Raw genomic sequence first — 10,176 nt, forward strand, 5'->3', positions numbered from 1 at the left:
TTTTGACAGTTGTGCCACAGTTCACAAGCAATGACTGACATGACTGACTGCTGTATTGCACACTAACAGGTTGTTTTCATCCAGCTACAATGGATTCTTGCAAATGCCATTAGAAGCAATACGAGGAGGCAAAGATTTTTCTTGTCAAGTGTGTTTCCATCAACCTTTTTATGCACATTTTCAATTTGTGCATACAAAAACCTGAGTGGAAACACCAAAAAATCTTGAAATGAACCCGCTTTTAAGTCTAGAACCTCCTGTCTACAACAGGCTAGAGATGCGCCCTCGTTTAGGACTTGGCTCAGATTCCCGAGTTACTCCCTTATCCCAAAGCCTCTTTAAGGAATCTGATCCCGTTTGATTTGGCGGTGGGAACCTCTTGTGACCACATGCCTTTGCTGACGTCGACCCCAGCAGGATTCAAACCCTTGACCTTCCGCATGGAAGAAGAATGCTCTAACCACATCTCAAAATATTGTTAAGGGAAAAAAAAAAAAAAAAAAAAAAAAAAAAAGTTTTTACTCTTGGGTAAGGTGGAAAGTTGGTGCAGCGATAAACAGAAAATGCGACTTACTGCTGTGGAAACAGACTCAGCAAATAAACGATGGTGCACAGTCATTGCATAGGCCACTGCAAGCTCTTTTTTGTCTCTGGATGGCTTTTGACACACTTTTGCACGCCAGGCTGTTCCCACAACTCCTCCTAGAGCACAGAGCTGTAATATTAGTTGTTCAAAACTCTATTTCTGTTATCCACTATGCTCTATGCTGTTATTGTACATCAATTGTTTTCCTTCATTTGGGGTTGTATTAGCATTTTTCTTCTGCAGTGGTATACAGTAATGACACCTGCTTAGAGAATTAGAGCCACCTAACTGCTTATCTTGATGAACCGATTCCGAATATACGCATAACATTAGTGGATGAAAAAGCACATAATTTGCTTTTTCTTTTGCCAATTTTCTGAAGATTCTGTTAAAATTTGAACATCTGGACAGAAACCCAACTACGGATTCATTTTCTTATGTGGTACTGAATGAATGTAGCGTCAGTCTCAGCAAATATGACAAAAGGGTATTTTTATAAAAGTTATCAACTCCAGCTTCACCTCAGAGAGGATGGGATGAAGCGAACAAGCTGGTGAGGTTGTAATGATCCCAAAGTCAAAAGAGGCTCTGCAGGTGTGAGCATGAGTGAGGATGCTTTGAATGCAACCCTGATTTGAGGAAGACAGATTTGCATAAATCTTATCCCTTCCTGGGAAAAAAAGATTTTCAGGCAGATATTCAAAAACATAACAGACTAAATTGATGAATAAACAAACACAAAAACTCTGTGTCAATGGTCCCTGTGTTCACCATCTCAGCGTCCCTGCAAACATTTCAAAATTCCATTCTCTATTCCAAAGTGAAATCCTCTGAGACTCCGTCTGGAATTCTGGGAATAAAGCCCTGAGATCCCTGCAATGTATTTAGGAATCAATATCCACTCTCTATGAAAGAAAGGAATGTGGATAATGTTTGTTTTCCTACAATAGAGCCACACAGGAGATGTGACTCAGAGGCTGAGCCCTGTGATAAATGTTTGTTTTACTTGGCTCCTTGCCTTTTACACACAGACAGAAGAGGGTACAAGACATGCAACACAATACAATCTGATCAAATCACCCTGTCTGAACACACCCGCAGCTGCCAGTCTACACACTACAGTCAGTGAAATTCACAAGAAATTAGTTCCATTGTCTCACAGCTGTTTTTTTTCTCACTGTCTTCTACACACACAAGACAAGCCTCTGGGGTAAGATACACAAACCATATGACTTACAAAGGCAAGAAAAAAAGAAGCTCTTTCTTTCGTTGCCTCCATTTGTCTCAACCTGTGGCCCCGTCTCTACCTCTGTTTCTCTTCCCCTTCCTCTCCCGCTCTGACCAGAAACACATCTGGCTTTGAGAGGAAGGGAAACAGCCTGGAGCCGTCTCTTGTTAGCTTTCTGTCTCACTTTACCTTTACACACACTTTCCCAGCCTGCCACAACCAAGTCCCTTCTTTCCTTTACTATCAGACAGGGTGTTAATTTCAACTATTTATACTGTTCCTTGCTCAGGAGCCACTGTCCTCTCACTGTATTTCATCTTCCCTCATCTCCATTTGTCTTTCTACACACTCTTCCTCCCATCCCCATGTTTTCCTCGCATATGGTCTGAAGGTAATGGATTCCTCTTTCTCTCTCTGTAATTTGCTGTAGGTGACAGTTCTCTCTTTCCTCCATCTGTCACCGTCTTTCTCACTTTTAGTTAGCAGAACAACACTGTCACTTGCACTGAAAGACATTCTCGCTTCCCTTTTCTCTTTCTCTTCTCATCCTTTTTCAGTTTTGTCATCAACAGTACAGAAGGAAAAACAAAACCGTGCAAAATTGAGGTCAGAAAAAGTGTTGCTGAAGTTTATCCAATTGTGGCATTTTGGCAGCATCGCAGCTAGACTTTGGTTTGTTGTTAACAACAACTTTTGCTAATAAATCAGAGAGTGTTTGAATATTTTGAATCCAGTGTTAGTTAAGTTTGCTTCTATGGACATAAATAAGAGTCTCTCAATCAATTCAGTTCCTTGTGCTATAAAAAAAGTATAAGTATGGCAAGTTGTGCACTCTCTCTATGAAGACCACTTGTAAAGCGCTGTACTTTAAGTGTGTGCGTGCATACTACTCACTGTATTGAAGTTCCAGACTCGCTTGAAGGAGAGCCTCTTCCTCAGGCTCATCCTGCTCTCCTCTCACACAGGAGGAAACCCACTGAATCTACATATCTGAAGCACACAAACACACATGAAAACAGCCTCACACACACACATGTGCACGGACGCTGACGGAGCCTCTTTGGGAGCTATCTAGGGCAGGAAATTCATGCAGACAGCTGACTTGGATGGAGCCATGCCGCAGCACGTCTGTGACCCACACACACACACACACACACACCGAAGAACTACCCTCAACTATCTGCCAAAGTACGTATACTGTATCTCACAGTTAACATACTTTTCCTCTCTTTCTCACACACTCCTCCACACACACTTAGCTGACAGACTGACTAGGAAGTTCCATTCTCTCTCACAGACACACACACGCATACTCGGCTCCGTTTCCATAGTGACACGCCCCCATCGGGCAGTAGTCACCGAGAAGGGGAGGGAACAAAGGTCAGCCTGCCAATCAAGCAGCAGCACTGCTCTTACCTCTCCACCCTCCTCCTACGCCTCACTGTTCAAATCACAGTGAGGCAGGTTTAGGTATGACTGAATTCAACTGGTGTTTTCTAGTTATTGAGGAAATTACTTTTCTTCCTTGCTTGATGTATTATAAACAGAGGGAGAGGAGAAGAAGGGGTAAAAAGCATGAAGAGGAAGAAGACAAAGAGTTTATTCTCTGGTGTCCGCTTTGAAAAGATTAATTAAATTTCTGCAGGTTTGTTAAAAGGTCAACTGGAGCAAACAAAGGCACTTCACAGGACAGAGCAGCCCACTTCAGCACACTCACACACTCTCACACACACAAAGGCTGCAATTGAATCCGTGCATATGGCCTTGAGCCTACACCTAGCTCCCCCTAATTTCCTGTTTTGGCAAAAGAGAGTTTCTGTTACACCTTCTCTCTCCATGTTCTGTCTTTGTAATGACACTGTCTCCATCTGTGATGACTCACTGGTGTGTGCTGCACAGTGAGAAAAAAACCCACATCATGAGTAAAAATGTTTGAGTGTGTCTATGGGACCTGGTCCGAGTGCCGCAGATAGTATCTGACCCTGAGCTGCACTCTACTAGTATGTGTGTGTTAAGATGTTTGTGGGTGTTCCATTACACAATTTTGTAGATAAACTTAAACATTTTCCTCCCATGTCTTCTTTACAAACCACAACAAACTGTCTGTGAGTGTTTCCACTCATCTCTCCTCTGAATTGGACTTGTATGACTGCCAGACTCTAAAGCTGTGGCAAATCTATATGTTTTTCAATTGGATATAAAACAGTCCAGTTATTAAAATCTGTCTTTTGTCTGTGCTTATTTTCAGTTATTCTTGCCTTGTAGGATGTGGCACTGCCCAAAGGAATCACAAACATCAAAGAGCTCAGCTGCACCGTCTAAAAATATATTAAAACCAGTAAACATGAAGAGCTATGTCCACTACAGTTCCCCTCCCATTATTTCTAATGAAAGAGTGCCACTTTAACTCCCACTGGCCCAAAGCAGGACATTTTCACTGCCCTCTTTTCAGCTCCACAAGCGCCATTTGAGGCCATAGAGCCCAAAAACGCAGCACCATATTGTTGTTAAAGTTAATGTTAACCTTCCACGTCCCCGTATCATAGCAACATCAGGATGGCTCCAGCACTAAGGCCCCCCACTACCACCATACACACAACACAAACACACATACTGAGGCTAAAAGCGCTGCCAAAACTCTAATTACCAGAGCTTCTAACACTAAAACCCAACCAATAGACTGCTAATTTTTTAAAACTTTCATGTTTGCCTGGTGCAGCTGCTTAAAGGAGTAGTGTGTAAGATTTAGGGGGCTTTAGTGGCATCTACTGGGGGGGCTGCAAACTGCAACCAGCTGAAACTTCTCCAGGGTATAATTTCTTCAGTGTTCAGTGTTCAGGTGGGTTTTGCTGGAGGCTGAATTGTCCACAGAGGTCTCTTTGTCTCCAAAACAAATGGACCAGGTGATTAAAACCAGTGAAAACAGTGAATAGAGCAGTTTTACGTTACAAGTTTCTCCTATGCTGTAGGTGTGTCGTAGACAAGCTGCTAGCTCAGTCCCCCCTTTAATGTGTGCTCACCTTTTTTCTCTGATAACTTAAGATGAAGAAGTTCAGGAGGTTTTTAGCAGGAGCCAAATTATCCGCAGAGCTCACTTCCTCTCTAAAACAAACAGACCTGGTGATTTAAACCGGTAAAAACACTGAATAAAGCAGTTTCATGTTAAAAGATCAGTGTTTTTCCTACACTCTCATCACAGAGGGACTTTTGGCTATGGTGGCCAACACAAAAACACAATTGCCGTATCATTGCCCTATCAAGAGTCAGTTTCTGATTTGTCTGTTCTGGGCTACAATAGAAACATGGTGTGTAACGTGGCGATCTCTGTAGAAGAGTACCCGCTCTGTATGTAGATATAAACGGCTCATTCTTAGGTAATAAAAAACAAAAATTCTTCTCTTCAGATGATTACACACTAAGTATACTTAGTATATTATATTCTGCCAATATATTCCCCTCAATGAAGCACACTGGACCTTTAAATCAACACCTCAAAAGCCAGTAAACCATGAGTGCTTAATTTTAGAACAGCTCACTGGTCTTTCACACATCTTTGACAGACCAGGAAGAACTATGAGTGCTGTGTGTAACCTGTCCTCAAGTTCAGCGCAGATCATATCTGTAAGTGGAGGGGAAGAGAGACGCACCGGGTGCTACACAGGATAAGAGGGATGTGACAAAGTTTAAGTTGGCTAAATCCACATCCTGATGAGAAAAGGAAGAGAGGGGAGAGGAAAATATCACTCACATCTCACTCTCTTAAGCCTGATTCCTGTGGTCGATAGCCAAGTCGCTTTTTTCTTTGCGTGCATGAGCATTATATCACCGTCTTTTCGTGGCAAGTTCAACATCAAAGGGAAATATTCTATGCAGATATCAGATGACAGTGACACCACAGGGCAGGCACACACATGCAGTACACGTTAGAAGTTAATGCTGAAAATAGTTTGTACTTCTACAGTAAATGTCAGTTTAAAGCAACCATATATATCTACATACCTGAAATATGCATGAAATATTAGCCAGCCAGATATGTTCATTAGACCAACAAGTATAGATCTCAATTATGGTTTATTGCCTTAAATGGGTCATATTAGGCTGCAGTTAGTATTGTTTGTCATACTCTATGCTATCATGTCCCTGTTTGTTATTTCTAACTTATGCTTTTTGTATTTGTAGATCCAGGTGTCTCTCTTTGGAGCATTCTTTTAAACATACAGTATGTAATTATACCGTGTCAACAGACAACTAATTTCCCACATCATAGATTTGAAGTGGCATATCAGGATATCTTGGAGGTGGCTGGCTGGGAATACAGGGGTGCGTGTTACTTGGTTTCTGTCGGTCAAAGTGACCACTGACTGACTGAGTGAACAGCCAATTAAAATGCAGAGAAGAGAACTGAACACTTTTGCCACAGTGATGCACTTGTTCTTTCAGATGACAGTAAGACTGGACATTTAGCAGATGTCTTTCTCCAGAGTGATAAAAATAAGTGCCATGGACTAAGTTAATTTCAAAGATCTCTAACGTTACAGGCAATCAATTGAACAAGTGCAAAAGACACAAAGCAGCACCAGTAGAGCTGAGTATGACACAGTACCAAATAGTAGATGAAAAAGAGAAGCATCCCTCACTTCTTCCCCCCATTATCAACAACAACCTACACAGTATTATTCTCCTTTGTGTAACCCCTGACAGTGCAGTCCAGGAGAACACAAATGAATTATAGTAGTTCACGATGAGTGCATTGCTGGACCAGACAGGACACATCATTCACTTCCATTTAATCACAGTCTGTGATGAGGTTAACGCTGCTCAGTTTTCTTCTACAGTTTAAACCTGGGGATAAAGATGCTTCTTATTTTAAATACACAAATACAAGTTCTTAGAGTATTTTATTTCTTCTGTCCAGCAAAATACAAACTACATTATACTCTAAAGTAATTAAATATGCATTTTAAATACAGTTAGTTGAAATACTGCCCATCTCTGTATAATGTGATGTAGTGTATTTTCTGGAAATTCAGTAATAACTCAGTTTCAGTTTATTATTCAGTTAATTAAATGCCTAAAAAATGCAGGCGCTTCATTACATTGGCACATAAATCCTGTTGATCCAATATTGCCATAAAGCAGTCCTGCTCACTGATTTGCAATACTGCCCAGCATGGACTAATGCAGCCAGAGATAAACGGGTTTGCTGCTTTGCCATAAACCATTTAGTAAAATTCCCAACAATTAATATATCTCTATGATCTCACTGTATATCAGCATAATACTTTAGCTGGTGAAGGTGAAAATGTTGTGTATTTAAATAAAGTTTATTGCAAGTATATGTATATATATATATATACAGTACAGGCCAAAAGTTTGGACACACCTTCTCATTCAATGCGTTTTCTTTATTTTCATGACTATTTACATTGTAGATTCTCACTGAAGGCATCAAAACTATGAATGAACACACGTGGAGTTATGTACTTAACAAAAAAAGGTGAAATAACTGAAAACATGTTTTATATTCTAGTTTCTTCAAAATAGCCACCCTTTGCTCTGATTACTGCTTTGCACACTCTTGGCATTCTCTCGATGAGCTTCAAGAGGTAGTCACCTGAAATGGTTTTCCAACAGTCTTGAAGGAGTTCCCAGAGGTGTTTAGCACTTGTTGGCCCCTTTGCCTTCACTCTGCGGTCCAGCTCACCCCAAACCATCTCGATTGGGTTCAGGTCCGGTGACTGTGGAGGCCAGGTCATCTGCCGCAGTACTCCATCACTCTCCTTCTTGGTCAAATAGCCCTTACACAGCCTGGAGGTGTGTTTGGGGTCATTGTCCTGTTGAAAAATAAATGATCGTCCAACTAAACGCAAACCGGATGGGATGGCATGTCGCTGCAGGATGCTGTGGTAGCCATGCTGGTTCAGTGTGCCTTCAATTTTGAATAAATCCCCAACAGTGTCACCAGCAAAACACCCCCACACCATCACACCTCCTCCTCCATGCTTCACAGTGGGAACCAGGCATGTGGAATCCATCCGTTCACCTTTTCTGCGTCTCACAAAGACACGGCGGTTGGAACCAAAGATCTCAAATTTGGACTCATCAGACCAAAGCACAGATTTCCACTGGTCTAATGTCCATTCCTTGTGTTTCTTGGCCCAAACAAATCTCTTCTGCTTGTTGCCTCTCCTTAGCAGTGGTTTCCTAGCAGCTATTTGACCATGAAGGCCTGATTCGCGCAGTCTCCTCTTAACAGTTGTTCTAGAGATGGGTCTGCTGCTAGAACTCTGTGTGGCATTCATCTGGTCTCTGATCTGAGCTGCTGTTAACTTGCGATTTCTGAGGCTGGTGACTCGGATGAACTTATCCTCAGGAACAGAGGTGACTCTTGGTCTTCCTTTCCTGGGTCGGTCCTCATGTGTGCAAGTTTCGTTGTAGCGCTTGATGGTTTTTGCGACTCCACTTGGGGACACATTTAAAGTTTTTGCAATTTTCCGGACTGACTGACCTTCATTTCTTAAAGTAATGATGGCCACTCGTTTTTCTTTAGTTAGCTGATTGGTTCTTGCCATAATATGAATTTTAACAGTTGTCCAATAGGGCTGTCAGCTGTGTATTAACCTGACTCTGCACAACACAACTGATGGTCCCAACCCCATTGATAAAGCAAGAAATTCCACTAATTAACCCTGATAAGGCACACCTGTGAAGTGGAAACCATTTCAGGTGACTACCTCTTGAAGCTCATCGAGAGAATGCCAAGAGTGTGCAAAGCAGTAATCAGAGCAAAGGGTGGCTATTTTGAAGAACATAAAACATAAAAATAAATATAAATAGAATATAAAACATGTTTTCAGTTATTTCACCTTTTTTGTTAAGTACATAACTCCACATGTGTTCATTCATAGTTTTGATGCCTTCAGTGAGAATCTACAATGTAAATAGTCATGAAAATAAAGAAAACGCATTGAATGAGAAGGTGTGTCCAAACTTTTGGCCTGTACTGTATGTATATACAGTTTGTAAGTATTCTCCTCTCTCTTACCTATGAGAATCTTCCTCCTATGCACCTGTCTACAGCTTATTGAAGGTGTGCATGAGCCGCCACATTTAAGGCATCAGCATTTGGCACAGCCTGATCATAGTTATCCTGCCTGACCTCTGTATAAGACTTTTTGCAGATCATTATCACATTTCAAAAGTTCAAACTTTGTGGTGAGGTAATAAATAGAGGGACAGGAGCCAAAGTCTTAAATAAAGTATATGAGACAAGGTACAGCAATGCAGGAGGAATCAACAGGTGGTTTTACTTAATTACTTCACCAACAGTTGGTTAACAATTCATGAAAATGAAAGGCGTTTCATAACTCACTTTTAAAAGAGCCATAATATTTCTGCAGAGAAGAGATTCTCTTTTTCTCTGCCGTGCACTCAAACACTGAAATCCAACGAAACTCAACACTGCCCTCTGCTGTCACAACACAGGTCGATCACTGGACAAAGCAGGGCAGGGAAAAAAACATCTGGTTTCTTCAGATCTTTTTTTACTGCAACAGAACCACTATTCAATGTGAGATGGTGAAATAATGATGAGTTAGCTGAACAGCCTAATCAATGAACCACACTGTGTGTTAGTATCAATAGCTAATGCGGCTGGACAGTCCACTAAGCGCAGACCTTGTGGGCAACAACACACACACAAACATGCACACACACAAACCTGTATTATATCAAACAGAAACATTTTCTACAGATTTATTGGTGCACCATCAACTCAGGCGGTATGTTGTCTCGTGTGTGCTTGAAAGCTTGCTTAAACACTGGTGACTGTCACACCTCTATTAAAGATGTCACATGCTGCCACATGATATCAAACTCAAAAGGGAGCTCTGGCATTCCTCGACCTGGACACTATTTTCAAATGTTTTTGTGTCTAAGTGACTCATGGGAACAGTAATTCTTTAAATCGGTCCAGTATTGAGAGAGGGCGCTGCACCCGGCAGCTGAGAAACAGGCTGCAATGTAACCACTCAGGGCAGGTGTGCCCTGTCAATTTACGTCCATTTCAAGTGCTTGTTTTTGCCACTGACAGGCTCAGATTGTTAAAATACGTATCTTACAACATTATGGAACGGACCCTACAAAGAAGTTAAATGTTTTTCCATGCCTTACGCTTGTTCTGGTCTATTTTGTGTCCTCAAAGAAATGTCTGAAATTTCGCAGACTTTTTCACATGTCAAAATCAGCTAAATACTTGGTCATGACACTGAAAATCTTTCAGATAGGACTAGGTAAGTCACGTCTCATGAGACTTCAGAACAAGATTTCTACTTTAGTGAGACTTGAACACAAAATACAACAG

General features: G+C 41.4%; 1 protein-coding gene across 4 annotated transcripts in view; it reads right to left on the bottom strand.

The window, feature by feature from the left end:
* rgs12b (regulator of G protein signaling 12b) overlaps positions 1-10,176 on the bottom strand; it is a 63,996-nt gene that overhangs the window by 32,212 nt on the left and 21,608 nt on the right. The gene's annotated exons all lie outside the window — the stretch shown is intronic.

The sequence above is a fragment of the Epinephelus lanceolatus genome, chromosome 3 (genome assembly GCF_041903045.1).
Source record: "Epinephelus lanceolatus isolate andai-2023 chromosome 3, ASM4190304v1, whole genome shotgun sequence".
Classification (NCBI taxonomy): domain Eukaryota; kingdom Metazoa; phylum Chordata; class Actinopteri; order Perciformes; family Serranidae; genus Epinephelus; species Epinephelus lanceolatus.